Source organism: Lithobates pipiens, unplaced genomic scaffold (assembly GCF_037356315.1).
Source record: "Lithobates pipiens isolate NorthernLeopardFrog02 unplaced genomic scaffold, aLitPip1_a1.2 Scaffold_18, whole genome shotgun sequence".
NCBI classification, from domain to species: Eukaryota; Metazoa; Chordata; class Amphibia; order Anura; family Ranidae; genus Lithobates; species Lithobates pipiens.
In genome coordinates, this window is record NW_027507758.1 from 609,392,802 (window position 1) to 609,411,106 (window position 18,305).

The following is an 18,305-nucleotide window of genomic DNA, read 5'->3' on the forward strand; positions in this document are numbered from 1 at the left end:
TCCTCTTCACTACCAGGATTTCCAATCACCGTGGACCTTCTCCAAGCCAGGGGACACCAGTAGAACTCACTCTCTGTCGAGCAGCGTTTTTACCAAATAAAGGCACCAAGAGGCTGGAGGTGGGTAATGTTCTTTACTGAAAACCTCATTGGATACATGGCTTGAGTGGATCAACACTGTTACAATAATGAACAGACTCTTGCTCCCAGGCTCTGCCAGTGGCTGCTCATGTCCCTGCAGATGGATGGGCCTAATGTTCTTCCTGGCTAAGGATGGGAGGGATAAAGGGGTATATTAGGTTCTCTCTTTGCTCTCCTGGGGCTAGGGTGGGGAAATCCAGGGCACCATGTCCTCCCCCAGGAGGGGAGAGAGCAGGAGCATAGCAGATGTTGTTACTTCCTCCTCCCCTCTAGTCTGACCCATCCCCCTCTCAGGTTCTGGTCTCCCAGATTTCTCACAGGGGTAGGAGGCACCTTAAAGGAGAACCTTCTCTACCACCTGCCTAAAACTATAGGCCTTTGGTAAGTTACCTCAGACTGATACAGAGAACCACTGTGCTCACCTATGACCTGGTGTTTCTCACAGATTTATCTCTGTACTTTCACTGGGAACACATGCACACTCTTGGCTGCCCCCTTGCAGCCTCACTAACTCCTGGGGGGGGGGGGGGGTTAAGCTCAAAATTACTGTGAGGGTTCTTACCTCCTAAAGCTCTTCAAAGCGTCTGAACTCCAGACCTTAATTAGGATTACCCTGATTACAAAAATCCGTACAAAACAAAAAAAAACTGGTTTGTGCATTCAGACCCAAAACTCGGGAGCTCCTCACTCTGCAGCCATGAGAACCTTGTGTTGTCTTCAATTCAACTAAACAGTGGCAGAGTCTAGCACTGTCACAATATACTGTATAATGTGTGGCACTGGCTGGAAGGATTGTATTCCCCATTCTGGAAAAGGGGGCACAGTTTGGCATGTTCACCCTGGGCTCTAGATGCTTGTCCGAAACTTGTGGTTTCCTGGAAGAGCCCTCCTACATTAGAGACTGAATGTTGCAGGTCTTGCTTGTCGGGTAAAATTTACACATATGAAAAACTCTCATTAGTAGATATAGCATAACCTGTATCTGATGTTACAATCCAACCTGTAAAATTATAACATTCCATTTTCTGCTCTGCTATGATCAGCTTCAAGTTATTAAAATTTGGTATCATCCATCAGGCTAGGGGATCACCTGAGTACAGAGTTGCCTCATTTCTTGAAATCTACCCCTACGGAGTTCTAATGATCAGTTTTCTTTCATTCAGTGACTTACATATCAATATAAATTTCAGAGTATGATATTTTGGCTCGTGTGTGAACTTCTGTGTTTTTCAACAAAGATCCCAGTGTCCTTTAATTATAGACATGCACATTTGATGTAGTTTTATTCCTATTATAGACCCCAAAATATTAGAGAAAATCATATTTTTGTAGCACCCCCCCTAGCTAGTGTAGGTTGCTGGGCAAATTTAGTTTGGCTCCTCTGTAACCAGTGGAGCAAGGGTTGACTGCTCTAGCCTGCTCTGTGTCTCACAGGCTGCTGGTCTGATTGCTTCCCCCTGTATTCTAGAAGATTTTAGAATTTTAGTGGGAGGAAGAATAGAGAAGGCAGCCTGAATATGTATGGGGATCCAGCCAATCCCTGGGGAGGTGTACCTGAGGTGGCTGAAGAGCCTATTAATAGTCGGAAGCCAAAGGCAGAGGGGAAAGGTTGCTGGGTCTAGTCCTGCCAGAAGAGATTCCTGTGCAGAGGCTCTGCCCTAGGGGCAGGTTGCTGGAGGTGCCATTCGGGAGTCATCAAAATGCCAGTTGGAGCAACAGCTGAGCAGCTTATTTTCAACATCTGGAGTTTCTGAGTCTGGAGAGCTCACTGAAGAGTACCAGGTAGAAGTTGGGAGAAGAGTATCTAGCTGTCATTTAGTATTGTGAGTCTTTGCCTCCCTCAATGAAGAGTGACCAGTGGATATCAAAAGGAGGCAACCAATTATCCTGCGGCACTGTGAGTAGATGCCCGAAGTGTTGGGTGTTAGTGGCTAGTGATGGACGAACTTCCGACGGGACGTTTCGCGAACGCGAAACGCGAACGGACACAAACGTTCGCGAAAACGACCGTTCGCCGCGGGCTCCATTGACTTCAATGGGAGGCGAATTTCGCAAACCTTTAGGTCGAATTTGCGGCCACGGGGTAATTATTAGGGGGTAGCACGTAGTCCCACCACCTGGACAATAGCATAATACATGTATGAGGTGAATTTGGGATCGATAACTACAAGCATTTTTTTTTTATTTGGGAAATTGTTCTGACAATTCAGGACTATGGAGCTAATGAAGGCAATGGAGGAGAGGGAAGGTCAGGGACCAGGGTAGGCAAACAAGAGGGTGCAGGAGATACAGAGCACTGACAGCAGCACCGTAATACAGAGCACTGACATCAGCACCGTGACATACAGCGCTGACAGCAGCTCCGTGACATACAGCGCTGACAGCAGCTCCGTGACATACAGCGCTGACAGCAGCTCCGTGACATACAGCGCTGACAGCAGCTCCGTGACATACAGCGCTGACAGCAGCTCCGTGACATACAGCGCTGACAGCAGCACCGTGACATACAGCGCTGACAGCAGCTCCGTGACATACAGCGCTGACAGCAGCTCCGTGACATACAGCGCTGACAGCAGCTCCGTGACATACAGCACTGACAGCAGCTCCGTGACATACAGCGCTGACAGCAGCTCCGTGACATACAGCGCTGACAGCAGCACCGTGACATACAGCGCTGACAGCAGCTCCGTGACATACAGCGCTGACAGCAGCTCCGTGACATACAGCGCTGACAGCAGCTCCGTGACATACAGCGCTGACAGCAGCTCCGTGACATACAGCGCTGACAGCAGCTCCGTGACATACAGCGCTGACAGCAGCTCCGTGACATACAGCGCTGACAGCAGCTCCGTGACATACAGCGCTGACAGCAGCTCCGTGACATACAGCGCTGACAGCAGCTCCGTGACATACAGCGCTGACAGCAGCTCCGTGACATACAGCGCTGACAGCAGCACCGTAAGCAGCCCCAGGAGGAAGTCAGCACAGCACAGGGATGGTGTGATCCCCTCATAATAAGAACCCCCAGGAGGAAGTCAGCACAGCACAGGGATGGTGGGAGCCCCTCATAATAAGAACACCCAGGAGGAAGTCAGCACAGCACAGGGATGGTGGGAACCCCTCATAATAAGCAGCCCCAGTAGAAATATGACACCGCTCAACCTCTTCAAAGAGGAGGGTAGGGGCATATAGTACGGTGTGCTTTTTTGGGTCAGGGAAGTGAGCCAAATGAATTAAGAAGGTCTGTGTGCTTGATTCCAAAAATTGTTTATAGACATATACATGGTCTACTGATCACATGTGTTGAATTCCTCCGAGATCCATGCCTCATTCATTTTTAGAAATGTGAGGTAGTTAACACTGTGGTGAGCTAGGCGAGTACGCTTATCGGTCACAATCCCCCCTGCTGCGCTGAACGTCCTTTCGGACAGGACACTGGATGAGGGGCAAGCCAACAGTTCGATTGCAAATTGGGCAAGCTCTGGCCAGAGGTCAAGCCTGCCCACCCAGTAGTCTAGGGGTTCATCACTCCTCAGAGCGTCCACATCGGCCGTTAACCCAATGTAGTCGGACACCTGACGGTCTAGGCGTTCCCTGATGCTGGATCCGGATGACACCTGTCGATGGGTCGGCTGAAAGAATGACCTCATATCCGAAGTCACCAACACATCTTCAAACCGGCCTCTTCTTGCAGGCGCTGTTGGATTGGTACCCGCAAATCCTTCTCTGGGAGTGGGAATTGCTCCTCTGCCAGCGCACGCAAAAGCAGAATGCAGCATTTCTCGAAGCAAGGCCTGGAAGTGCTGCATTCTGACAGCCCTCTGCGACGGCGGTAACATTTCCGCCATTTTGTGTTTGTACCGGGGGTCTAAGTACGTTGCCACCCAGTACTGGTCCTTGACCCTCATGCTTTTTATACGGGGGTCCCTATTAAAACACTGGAGCATGAAGGCCCCCATTTGCACTAAAGTGGAAGCGGTGTGGTGGCCTGGCTCCTGCTCATCATCCAGGATAATGTCGTCCTCTTCATTCTCCTCTCCCCATCCTCGCACAACAGGGATCCCAGAAAGGTTTAAAGCATGCTCTTCTTGCTCCTGCTCATCCGCCCCGGCACCATCCTCCTCTGACTCCTCATCAGACTCCTGTTGTTGACTTGTCTCAGATAGAGTAGCCCCCCCTGGGAATTCATCCAGCATTGCGACTTCCTCATCTTCCCGCTCCTGCTCCTCCACAGCCTGATCAATGACACGACGCAATGCACGCTCCAGAAAGAAGGCATAAGGTACCATGTCACTGATGGCGCCATGGCTGCGACTGACCAGTTTGGTGATCTCCTCAAATGGCCGCAGAAGTCTGCATGTGTCGCGCATGAGCAGCCACTGGCGCGGTGAAAAAAAACCCAGCTCCCCAGAACCGTTTCTTTCGCAGAGTTCATACAGGTAGACGTTAACTGCACGTTTCTGCTGGAGCAGCCTATCAAGCATATAGAAGGTTGAGTTCCATCGCGTCGGGCAATCGCAAATAAGACGTCTGACCGGCAGATGGTGTCGCCGCTGAATGTCAGCAAGGCGAGCCATGGCCGTGTAAGATCTTCTGAAATGGGCCGAGATTTTCCTTGCCTGCCGCAAGATGTCCTGGACCCCAGGGTATTTGACAAGGAATCGCTGCACGACCAAGTTTAAGACGTGTGCCATGCACGGCACGTGCGTGATTTTGCCCTGTTTCAATGCGCTAAGCAGATTGGCACCGTTGTCACACACCACTTTACCAACTGTCAAATTGAGCGGTGTTAGCCACTCATCTGCCTGTGAACGCAAAGCTGAAAGGAGTGCCGGGCCAGTGTGGCTCTTTGCTTCCAGGCACAACAGACGCAGCACGGCATGGCAACGTCTCACCTGGCATGTGGAATAGGTTCTGGGGAGCTTGGGCGGTGCAGTGGAAGAGACGCTAGCAGCGGAAAAGGAGGAGGCAGCTGAGGAGGAGAGGGAGGAGGATGGAGTAGGAGGAGGAGAAGAAGAGTCAGGCCTGCATGCAATCCGTGGCGGTAAAACCAAATCTACACGGGTGCCACGGGTTACATGCTTGACGGCCGTCAGAAGGTTCACCCAGTGGGCAGTAAAACTGATATACCTTCCCTGCCCGTGTTTGCTAGACCACGTGTCTGTGGTCAGATGTATCTTGGCACCGACACTGTGTGCCAGAGATACATTCACTTGCCGCTGAACATGGCCATATAGCTCTGGGATGCCCTTCTCTGAGAAATACTTCCTTCCTGGGACCTTCCATTGTGGTGTTCCAATGGCCACAAATTTGCGAAAGGCCTCCGAGTCCACCAGTTTATATGGCAGTAGTTGGCGGGCTATGAGTTCTGACAAGCCAGCCGCCAACCGTTGGGCAAGAGGGTTATCCGGCGTCATCATTTTTTTACGCTCAAACATTAGGCCCACGGAAGCCTGCCTTTTTGCAGAAAAATGTGAGCTTGGCGTGATGGAAGGTGGAGTGGAGGACAATTGTGAGGAGAGAGGAGAAGGAGAAGTAGAAGACGAGGCTGGACGGTGAGAGCCTGCAGTGTGGCTTTGTGTGTTCCGTTGCTCCCACTGGGCTCGGTGATGGCTGCTCATGTGCCTTCTTAAGGCGGTCGTCCCTAGGTGAGTATTGGGCTTACCGCGACTAACGCGTTGACTGCAAAGATTGCAGATGGCAACGCTATTGTCAGCAGCGGACACGTTAAAAAAAGCCCACACTGCGGAGCCATGTGCCGGTGTCCTGGGAGCGCCAGATGTGACCGTACATGGTCGATGACTCGCTCCTGATACATTTGCAGTCTGCTTTGTCCCTGCTGTGCAATGTAAGTCATTGCTGCTTCTCCTCCCTATCTGCTGGTCCATATCTCCCTCTGAACTCCCCTCCTCTTCCTCTCTTGTGGGCACCCACGTGACATCACTAGACACGTCATCATCAACGTCACCTTCCCCACCGCTATAAGTAGAGTAGGCAGCAACACCGGGGACCAACCTCCTCCTTGGGCTGATCTGGGTACTGGCGTCAGACTGCTGAGTAGCGCTTGTTGCTACCTCCTCTTCCTGATCCAATACCAAGAGTGGCTGCGCATCAGAAATGTCCTCTTGATATGGATCGGAAAATAATTCCAGTGACTCAAGCGGAAGGTATGTGGTGGTGGTGGTGGTGGTCGTGTTGTTGGTGGTAGTGTCTTTGGGGGTGCACATAGCAGAGAGTGAAGAAGAGGGTGCAGATCGAGAGGATGAGGAGGGTGCAGAAGAGTAAGGCTGAGCGAGCCACTCAACCAAGTCTGGTGCATCCTTTAAAGTAATTGAACGCACCTTCTGCAACTTCCCACTTTGGCTCAAGCCTGTTGCTCCTGCCCTACCCCTACCACCCCTGCGGAAGGGCCTGCCTCTTCCTCTGCATGTCATTTTTTAAATGACCCTGTGACAAAACTCTTAGTCCCTATACCGCTGAAGGACTGCTGCAGTATAGGTGAGCGGTCAGCAGTGGTGCACGTCAACCCTATCTATTGTGGACCGATAGCGGTCCTTACAGAACAGCAGACTGTACCGCACTCAAGCCTATGTACCGTAGCACCCTATACCAAGTTACCAGTCCTTATAAGAACTTTTGTGGACCAAGCAGGTTGTGTATTAGTGTTTAGCAGACTGTACGTCAGTCCCTATACCGCTGAAGGACTGCTGCAGTATAGGGCAGCGGTCAGCAGTGGTGCACGTCAACCCTATCTATTGTGGACCGATAGCGGTCCTTACAGAACAGCAGACTGTACCGCACTCAAGCCTATGTACCGTAGCACCCTATACCAAGTTACCAGTCCTTATAAGAACTTTTGTGGACCAAGCAGGTTGTGTATTAGTGTTTAGCAGACTGTACGTCAGTCCCTATACCGCTGAAGGACTGCTGCAGTATAGGGCAGCGGTCAGCAGTGGTGCACGTCAACCCTATCTATTGTGGACCGATAGCGGTCCTTACAGAACAGCAGACTGTACCGCACTCAAGCCTATGTACCGTAGCACCCTATACCAAGTTACCAGTCCTTATAAGAACTTTTGTGGAACAAGCAGGTTGTGTGTTAGTGATTAGCAGACTGTACGTCAGTCCCTATACCGCTGAAGGACTGCTGCAGTATAGGTGAGCGGTCAGCAGTGGTGCACGTCAACCCTATCTATTGTGGACCGATAGCGGTCCTTACAGAACAGCAGACTGTACCGCACTCAAGCCTATGTACCGTAGCACCCTATACCAAGTTACCAGTCCTTATAAGAACTTTTGTGGACCAAGCAGGTTGTGTATTAGTGTTTAGCAGACTGTACGTCAGTCCCTATACCGCTGAAGGACTGCTGCAGTATAGGGCAGCGGTCAGCAGTGGTGCACGTCAACCCTATCTATTGTGGACCGATAGCGGTCCTTACAGAACAGCAGACTGTACCGCACTCAAGCCTATGTACCGTAGCACCCTATACCAAGTTACCAGTCCTTATAAGAACTTTTGTGGACCAAGCAGGTTGTGTATTAGTGTTTAGCAGACTGTACGTCAGTCCCTATACCGCTGAAGGACTGCTGCAGTATAGGGCAGCGGTCAGCAGTGGTGCACGTCAACCCTATCTATTGTGGACCGATAGCGGTCCTTACAGAACAGCAGACTGTACCGCACTCAAGCCTATGTACCGTAGCACCCTATACCAAGTTACCAGTCCTTATAAGAACTTTTGTGGACCAAGCAGGTTGTGTATTAGTGTTTAGCAGACTGTACGTCAGTCCCTATACCGCTGAAGGACTGCTGCAGTATAGGGCAGCGGTCAGCAGTGGTGCACGTCAACCCTATCTATTGTGGACCGATAGCGGTCCTTACAGAACAGCAGACTGTACCGCACTCAAGCCTATGTACCGTAGCACCCTATACCAAGTTACCAGTCCTTATAAGAACTTTTGTGGACCAAGCAGGTTGTGTATTAGTGTTTAGCAGACTGTACGTCAGTCCCTATACCGCTGAAGGACTGCTGCAGTATAGGGCAGCGGTCAGCAGTGGTGCACGTCAACCCTATCTATTGTGGACCGATAGCGGTCCTTACAGAACAGCAGACTGTACCGCACTCAAGCCTATGTACCGTAGCACCCTATACCAAGTTACCAGTCCTTATAAGAACTTTTGTGGAACAAGCAGGTTGTGTGTTAGTGATTAGCAGACTGTACGTCAGTCCCTATACCAATGAAGGACTGCTGCAGTATAGGGCAGCGGTCAGCAGTAGTGCACGGCAACCCTATGTATTGTGGACCGATAGCGGTCCTTACAGAACAGCAGACTGTAACGCACTCAGGCCTATGTACCGTAGCACCCTATACCAAGTTACCAGTCCTTATAAGAACTTTTGTGGACCAAGCAGGTTGTGTGTTAGTGATTAGCAGACTGTACGTCAGTCCCTATACCAATGAAGGACTGCTGCAGTATAGGGCAGCGGTCAGCAGTAGTGCACGGCAACCCTATGTATTGTGGACCGATAGCGGTCCTTACAGAACAGCAGACTGTACTGCACTCAGGCCTATGTACCGTAGCACCCTATACCAAGTTACCAGTCCTTATAAAAACTTTTGTGGACCAAGCAGGTTGTGTGTTAGTGTTTAGCAGACTGTGCGTCAGTCCCTATACCGCTGAAGGACTGCTGCAGTATAGGGCAGCGGTCAGCAGTAGTGCACGGCAACCCTATGTATTGTGGACCGATAGCGGTCCTTACAGAACAGCAGACTGTAACGCACTCAGGCCTATGTACCGTAGCACCCTATACCAAGTTACCAGTCCTTATAAGAACTTTTGTGGACCAAGCAGGTTGTGTGTTAGTGATTAGCAGACTGTACGTCAGTCCCTATACCAATGAAGGACTGCTGCAGTATAGGGCAGCGGTCAGCAGTAGTGCACGGCAACCCTATGTATTGTGGACCGATAGCGGTCCTTACAGAACAGCAGACTGTACTGCACTCAGGCCTATGTACCGTAGCACCCTATACCAAGTTACCAGTCCTTATAAGAACTTTTGTGGACCAAGCAGGTTGTGTGTTAGTGATTAGCAGACTGTACGTCAGTCCCTATACCAATGAAGGACTGCTGCAGTATAGGGCAGCGGTCAGCAGTAGTGCACGGCAACCCTATGTATTGTGGACCGATAGCGGTCCTTACAGAACAGCAGACTGTACTGCACTCAGGCCTATGTACCGTAGCACCCTATACCAAGTTACCAGTCCTTATAAGAACTTTTGTGGACCAAGCAGGTTGTGTATTAGTGTTTAGCAGACTGTGCGTCAGTCCCTATACCGCTGAAGGACTGCTGCAGTATAGGGCAGCGGTCAGCAGTAGTGCACGGCAACCCTATGTATTGTGGACCGATAGCGGTCCTTACAGAACAGCAGACTGTACCGCACCCAAGCCTATGTACCGTAGCACCCTAGACAGACCAAGTTACCAGTCCTGATAAAGAGCTTTGTGGAACAAGTGAGTTGTGAATGATTAGCAGACTGCAGCAGAAGGGCAGCAGTCAAGTATAATATTCTTTCTATATTTGGAAGAAAGAATATTATACGTGTACAAGCCTATTACCGTACCACTGATACCAGTCCTGAAAAGAACCTTTGTGGAACTAATAGTAACAGCAAGTCTTTAAAATTATCCTCACTGCCTGACACACTGCTTCCTGCCTGTCCCTATACAAATTGGCAAAAAAGAGTAGGCTGGAACGATTAGCTGGAACAGCTCTTTTGTGGACCTGATAGTAACAGCTAATGATGATGATGATGATGATGATGAAGAAAGACTAATCTGGCTGAGCTGTCCCTAAAATAGCAGCATACAGCGCTCTGTCCCTTTATCTAAACTGACAAAAGAAACTCAGGCTGCTGACCTAACACCTATACCAGTCCTGAAAAGAACTTTTGTGTACCAAATAGCTAGCGTTTTCTCTGTCCCTACTCCACACAGGATCCTTTCCCTACAGTGACAGAAGAAAGAATGTAAAATGGCCACCGGATCGGGTGTATTTATAGGTTAGGGGGAATGTCCAAGTGTCCATGAGCTGTCATGTCTCAATTGGTTGTCCTGTAACACATGATAAACGTGTCACGAAAGGTTAAAGTTCTTGTATACATTAAACACGTAAGTCCGCCGGGGCGAACGACGGAAAAAGGCGTTCGAACCCGCGGACGGCGAAAGTCGGAAATTCGCCGCGAAACGACCGCCGGGCGAACCGTTCGGCCATCACTATTAGTGGCTGTGTGCAGCAATCAGTTCTTTGGAAGAAGTCATAGACACCTGTCAGCAGTGCAGACACTTTATAAGAAATTCAGGAGGAAAGAGAGGAGTCCTCAGAGAATTTAGTTCAGCAGTTCTGGGTATCCTATTCTTCGTTCACCCCATCCAAGTTTAACCTAATAATAAAACATCAAAAAGATATCTCTATGCTATTTCCCTTGAGTCAGTGGAGATGGAGAGAATGCGGTGTGCCTGGCTGTCTGTGTATTAATTGAGGTTCCTTATTTTTATTGTAAGTACATCACACCTTAGACAAGCTGATTTCAACCAGAGTTCCATGGAACCCTAGGGTTCATCCAGAGGTTGCTATGCATTCCTTAATTGACCTCTCATCTATTGGTGTTTGCATACTTCTGGGGCCAACACCACTTGGCAGAACCAGCAACATGGCACCAATAATCTTTTTGATCAGCCAGTCTCAATTATAGTTCCAAAGAAATGTAGGGTTCCTTCAAAGGTTGCTAGGGGTTCCTTGGGCTGTGGCTATTTGACCTCCCATCTGATGGTGCCTGCATACTTCCGGGGGCCAACTTCACTTAGTAGAACTAGTGACATGGCACCAATAATCTTTTTGATTAGCCATTCTCAAATAGAGTTCCAAGGAAACCTAAGGTTTCTCCAGGGGTTGCTAGAGGTCCCTTGAACTGTGGCTGATGGCACCAAACCAATTATATTTTTGAAAAGCTATTCTTAATCAAGGTCCCTCTAGAGGTTCATAAGGGGTTCCTTGAGCTGTGATCAATTGACTTCCCATCTGATGGTGTCTGCGTAGTTCCAGGGCAAATTCCACTTTTCAGAACTAGTGGCATGGCATCAATAATCTTTTTAGTTGACGGTAAGGGTGGCATTCTTCTCACTGCCTACCAATATAAGTGATATTTCTCTCATTGAACCCTGATGAACACATTTTAGCAGGGGTTCCCCAATAGTGATGGCCGAACAGTTCGCTCGGCGGTCGTTTCGCAGCGAATTTCGGCTGTTCGCGATTCGCCCGATCGGCGGACTATTGCCGCCGTTCGCCCGGCGGACTTCTGTGTTTTTACTATGTAAAAGAACTTTGACCTGATGACACATCCATCATAAGGGACAGGACAGCCAATTGAGACATTACAGCACATGGACACTTGGACATTCCCCCTAACCTATAAATACACCCGATCCGGCGGCCATTTTACATTCTTTCTTCTGTCACTATAGGGAAAGGTTGCTGTGTGGAGTAGGGAGAGATAAATCGCTAGCTATTTGGTACACAAAAGTTCTTTTCAGGACTGGTATAGGTGTTAGGTGTATATAGGTTTGCTGTGCTACTGATTGTTGCAGCAGCCTGAGTGTCTTTTGTCAGTTTAGAGAAAGGGACAGGACGGTGTGTGCTACAGGGAGAGTCAGTTTAGTCGTCATCATCATCATCATCATCATTAGCTGTTACTATCAGGTCCACAAAAGAGCTATTCCAGTAACCACTAATCGTTCCAGTCTGAGTCTCCTCTTTTTTGCCACTTTGTATAGGGACAGGAAGGAAGCAGTGTGTCAGGCAGTGAGGGTCAGTTTAAAGATTTGCTGTTACTATTAGTTCCACAAAGGTTCTTTTCAGGACTGGTATCAGTGGTACGGTAATAGGCTTGTACACGTATAATATTCTTTCTTCCAAATATAGAAAGAATATTATACTTGACTGCTGCCCTTCTGCTGCAGTCTGTTAATCATTCACAACTCACTTGTTCCACAAAGCTCTTTATCAGGACTGGTAACTTGGTCTGTGTAGGGTGCTACAGTACATAGGGTTGAGTGAGGTACAGTCTGCTGTTCTGTAAGGACCGCTATCGGTCCATAATAGATAGGGTTGAGGTGCACCACTGCTGACCGCTGCCCTATACTGCAGAAGTCCTTCATTGGTATAGGGACTGAAGTACAGTCTGCTAATCACTAACACACAACCTGCTTGGTCCACAAAGTTTTTATAAGGACTGGTAACTTGGTCTAGGGTGCTACAGTACATAGGGTTGAGTGCGGTACAGTCTGCTGTTCTGTAAGGACCGCTATCGGTCCACAATAGATAGGGTTGACGTGCACCACTGCTGACCGGTGCCCTATACTGCAGCAGTCCTTCATTGGTATAGGGACTGATTTACAGTCTGCTATTCAGTCACACACAACCTACTTGGTCCACAAAGGTCCTTATAAGGACTGGTAACTTGGTGAAGGGTGCTACAGTACATAGGGTTGAGTGAGGTACAGTCTGCCTTTCTGTAAGGACTGGTATCGGTCCACAATAGATAGGGTTGATGTGCACCACTGCTGACCGCTGCCCTATACTGCAGCAGTCCTTCATCGGTATAGGGACTAAGAGTTTTGTCACAGGGTGATTTAAAAAATGACAGGCAGAGGAAGAGGCAGGCCCTTCCGCAGGGGTGGTAGAGGTAGGGCAGGAGCAACAGCCTTGAGCCAAAGTGGGAAGTTGCAGAAGGTGCGTTCAATTACTTTAAAGGACGCACCAGACTTGGTTGAGTGGCTCACTCAGCCTTACTCTTCTGCACCCTCCTCATCCTCTCGATCTGCACCCTCTTCTTCACTCTCTGCTATGTGCACCCCCAAAGACACTACCACCAACAACAACACCACCACCACCACCACATACCTTCCGCTGGAGTCACAGGAATTATTTTCCGATCCATATCAAGAGGACATTTCTGATGCGCAGCCACTCTTGGTATTGGATCAGGAAGAGGATGTAGCAACAACCGCTACTCAGCAGTCTGGCGACAGTACCCAGATCAGCCCAAGGAGGAGGTTGGTCCCCGGTGTTGCTGCCTACTCCGAGATCTCTACTTATAGCGGTGGGGAAGGTGACGTTGATGATGACGTGTCTAGTGATGTCACGTGGGTGCCCACAAGAGAGGAAGAAGAGGGGAGTTCAGAGGGAGATATGGACCAGCAGATAGGGAGGAGAAGCAGGACTAACTTACATTGCACAGGAGGGAAAAAGCAGACTGCAAATGTATCAGGAGCGAGTCATTGACCATGTACGGTCACATCTGGCGCAGGACACCAGCACATGGCTCCGCAGTGTGGGCTTTTTTTAACGTGTCCGCTGCTGACAATAGCGTTGCCATCTGCAATCTTTGCAGTCAACGCATTAGTCGCGGTAAGCCCAACACTCACCTAGGGACGACCGCCTTAAGAAGGCACATGGGCAGCCATCACCGAGCCGAGTGGGAACAACGGAACACACAAAGCCACACTGCAGGCTCTCACCGTCCAACATCGTCTTCTACTTCTCCTTCTCCTCTCTCCTCACAATTGTCCTCCACTCCACCTTCCATCACGCCAAGCTCACATTTTTCTGCAAAAAGGCAGGCTTCCGTGGGCCTAAAGTTCGAGCTTAAAAAAATGATGACGCCGGATAACCCTCTTGCCCAACGATTGACGGCTGGCTTGTCAGAACTCATAGCCCGCCAACTACTGCCATATAAACTGGTGGACTCGGAGGCCTTTCGCAAATTTGTGGTCATTGGAACTCCACAATGGAAGGTCCCAGGAAGGAAGTATTTCTCAGAGAAGGGCATCCCAGAGCTATATGGCCATGTTCAGCGGCAAGTGAATGTATCTCTGGCACACAGTGTCGGTGCCAAGATACATCTGACCACAGACACGTGGTCTAGCAAACACGGGCAGGGAAGGTATATCACTTTTACTGCCCACTGGGTGAACCTTCTGACGGCCGTCAAGCATGTAACCCGTGGCACCCGCGTAGATTTGGTTTTACCGCCACGGATTGCATGCAGGCCTGCCTCTTCTTCTCCTCCTCCTCCTACTCCATCCTCCTCCCTCTCCTCCTCAGCTGCCTCCTCCTTTTCCGCTGCTAGCGTCTCTTCCGCTGCACCGCCCAAGCTCCCCAGAACCTATTCCACATGCCAGGTGAGACGTTGCCATGCCGTGCTGCGTCTGTTGTGCCTGGAAGCCAAGAGCCACACTGGCCCGGCACTCCTTTCAGCTTTGCGTTCACAGGCAGATCGGTGGCTAACACCGCTCAATTTGACAGTTGGTAAAGTGGTGTGTGACAACGGTGCCAATCTGCTTAGCGCATTGAAACAGGGCAAAATCACGTACGTGCCATGCATGGCACACGTCTTAAACTTGGTCGTGCAGCGATTCCTTGTCAAATACCCTGGGGTCCAGGACATCTTGCGGCAGGCAAGGAAAATCTCGGCCCATTTCAGAAGATCGTACACGGCCATGGCTCGCCTTGCTGACATTCAGCGGCGACACCATCTGCCGGTCAGACGTCTTATTTGCGATTGCCCGACGCGATGGAACGCAACCTTCTATATGCTTGATAGGCTGCTCCAGCAGAAACGTGCAGTTAACATCTACCTGTATGAACTCTGCGAAAGAAACGGTTCTGGGGAGCTGGGGTTTTTTTCACCGCGCCAGTGGCTGCTCATGCGTGACGCATGCAGACTTCTGCGGCCATTTGAGGAGATCACCAAACTGGTCAGTCGCAGCCATGGCGCCATCAGTGACATGGTACCTTATGCCTTCTTTATGGAGCGTGCATTGCGTCATGTCATTGATCAAGCTGTGGAGGAGCAGGAGCGGGAAGATGAGGAAGTCGCAATGCTGGATGAATTCCCAGGGGGGGCTACTCTATCTGAGACAAGTCAACAACAGGAGTCTGATGAGGAGTCAGAGGAGGATGGTGCCGGGGCGGATGAGGCAGAGCAAGAAGAGCATGCTTTAAACCTTTCTGGGATCCCTGTTGTGCGTGGATGGGGAGAGGAGAATGAAGAGGACGACATTATCCTGGATGATGAGCAGGAGCCAGGCCACCACACCGCTTCCACTTTAGTGCAAACGAGGGCCTTCTTGCTCCAGTGTTTTAATAGGGACCCCCGTATAAAAAGCATAAGGGTCAAGCACCAGTACTGGGTGGCAACGTACTTAGACCCCCGGTACAAACACAAAATGGCGGAAATGTTACCGCCGTCGCAGAGGGCTGTCAGAATGCAGCACTTCCAGGCCTTGCTTCGAGAAATGCTGCATTCTGCTTTTGCGAGCGCTGGCAGAGGAGCAATTCACACTCCCAGAGAAGGAGTTGCGGATACCAATCCAACAGCGCCTGCAAGAAGAGGCCGGTTTGAAGATGTGTTGGTGACTTCGGATATGAGGTCATTCTTTCAGCCGACCCATCAACAGGTGTCATCCGGATCCAGCATCAGGGAATGCCTAGACCGTCAGGTGTCTGACTACATCGGGTTAACAGCCGATGTGGACGCTCTGAGGAGTGATGAACCCCTGGACTACTGGGTGGGCAGGCTTGACATCTGGCCAGAGCTTGCCCAATTTGCAATCGAACTGTTGGCTTGCCCCTCATCCAGTGTCCTGTCCGAAAGGAAGTTCAGCGCAGCAGGGGGGATCGTGACCGATAAGCGTACTCGCCTAGCTCACGACAGTGTTAACTACCTCACATTTATAAAAATGAATGAGGCATGGATCTTGGAGGAATTCAACACATGTGACCAGTAGACCTTGTATATGTCTATAAACAATTTTTTTTAATCAAGCACACAGACCTTCTTTCTTCATTTGGCTCACTTCCTTGTCCCAAAAAAGCACACCGTACTATATGCCCCTACCCTCCTCTTTGAAGAGGTTGAGCGGTGTCATATTTCTACTGGGGCTGCTTATGAGGGGATCACACCATCCCTGTGCTGTGCTGAGTTTCTCCTGGGCCTGCTTATTATGAGGGGATCACACCATCCCTGTGCTGTGCTGACTTCCTCCTGGGGGTTCTTATTACGAGGGGATCACACCATCCCTGTCCTGTGCTGATTTACTCCTGGGCCTGCTTATTATGAGGGGATCACACCATCCCTGTGCTGTGCTGACTTTCTCCTGGGGGTTCTTATTATGAGGGGATCACACCATCCCTGTGCTGTGCTGACTTCCTCCTGGGGGTTCTTATTATGAGGGGATCACACCATCCCTGTGCTGTGCTGACTTCCTCCTGGGGCTGCTTATGGTGCTGCTGTCAGTGCTGTATATCACGGTGCTGGTGTGAGTGCTTAATGTCACTCTGCTGCTGTCAGTGCTCTCTATCACGGTGCTGCTGTCAGTGCTGTATATCACGGTGCTGATGTCAGTGCTTAATGTCACGCTTCTGATGTCAGTGCTCTCTATCACGGTGCTGCTGTCAGTGCTGTATATCACGGTGCTGATGTCAGTGCTTTATGTCACGCTGCTGATGTCAGTGCTCTCTATCACGGTGCTGTTGTCAGATGACTCTATCACGGTGCAGGTGTCATTGCTGTATGTCACGCTGCTGGTGATCATCTCCTGCACCCTCTTCTTTGCCTACCCTGGTCCCTGACCTTCCATCTCCTCCATTGCCTTCATGCGCTCCACAGTCCTGAATTGTCAGAACAATTTCCCATATAAAAAAAGAATGCTTGTAGTTATCGATCCCAAATTCACCTCATACATGTATTATGTCATTGGCCATGTGGTGGGACTATGTTTGCCCAGCTAATAATTATTTTGTGGCTGCAAATTTGACCTAAAGGTTTGCGAAGTTCGCCTCCCATTGAAGTCAATGGGGCCCGCCGCGAACTTTCCGTTTCGTGAACTATCGGCCGCGTTCGCGGTCCGCGTTCGCGAAACGTCCCGTCGGAAGTTCGTCCATCACTATTCCCCAAGTCCTGGAAATTATTTCAAGCGTTCCTCTAGGGCAGGGATATGCAATTAGCGGACCACCAGCTGTTGCAAAACTACAAGTCCCATCATGCCTCTGCCTCTGGGTGTGATGCTTGTGGCTACCAGAGTCTTGCTATGCCTCATGGGACTTGTAGTTCTGCAACAGCAGGAGGTACGCTAATTGCATATCCTTGCTCTAGGGTTAGAAGGTTGAGAAACGCTGGCTTAGATGATGCACATTCAGAAACTATAGAGAGTATATCTCATAGAAAACCATAGTAAATTCAGTGTATACACTGATTACCCATAACTTTATGACTGCCCACTATAATCCATCAAGGCATGGACTCCACTAGACCTCTGAAGGTGTGCTGTGTTACCTGGCACCAATCCATCAGTAGCAGATCCCTTAAAACCTGTAAGGTGCAAGGTAGGGCCTCCATGGACCAAATTTGTTTATTCAGCACATCCCACAGATGCTAAATTGGATTGAGATCTGGAGAATTTGGAGGCCAAGTCAAAACCTCAAACTTGTGCTCCTCAAACCATTCTTGAATTCATCAGACCAGATCACATTCTTTCATTGCTCTGTGGTCCAGTTCTGATGCTCACGTACCCATTGTAGACATTTGTTGGCTGTGGAAACTGATCAGCATGGGCATCCTGATCAGTCTGGGGTTATACAGACCCATACATAACAAACTGCAATGATCTGTGTGTTCAGACACCTTTCTATCAAAACCACCATTAACTTTCTCAGCAATTTGAGCTCCAGTAGTTCTTCTATTGGTTAGGACTACATGGGACAGCTTTGGCTGCCCATGACCTTGTTGCCAGTTCACTGGATTTTCTTCCATGGACCACTTTTGGTAAGTCCTGACCACTGCAGACCAGGAACATCCCACAAATAATTGTGATGATGGTGGAAACCTCCAAGGGCAATCCAAGTATTAATACACTGCAATCTTATTTAAACATATATACTGTGCAATCTTGATACACATCATACTATATATAAATAGTGGTGAAAACCTCCAATCCATTACAAAGGTGTTATGCTAATATCCAACATATCCAACTCAAAAGGACTTTATAAGTTGGATATTAGCACAACACATTTTGGAATGGATTGGAAGTTTTCAACTCTATTC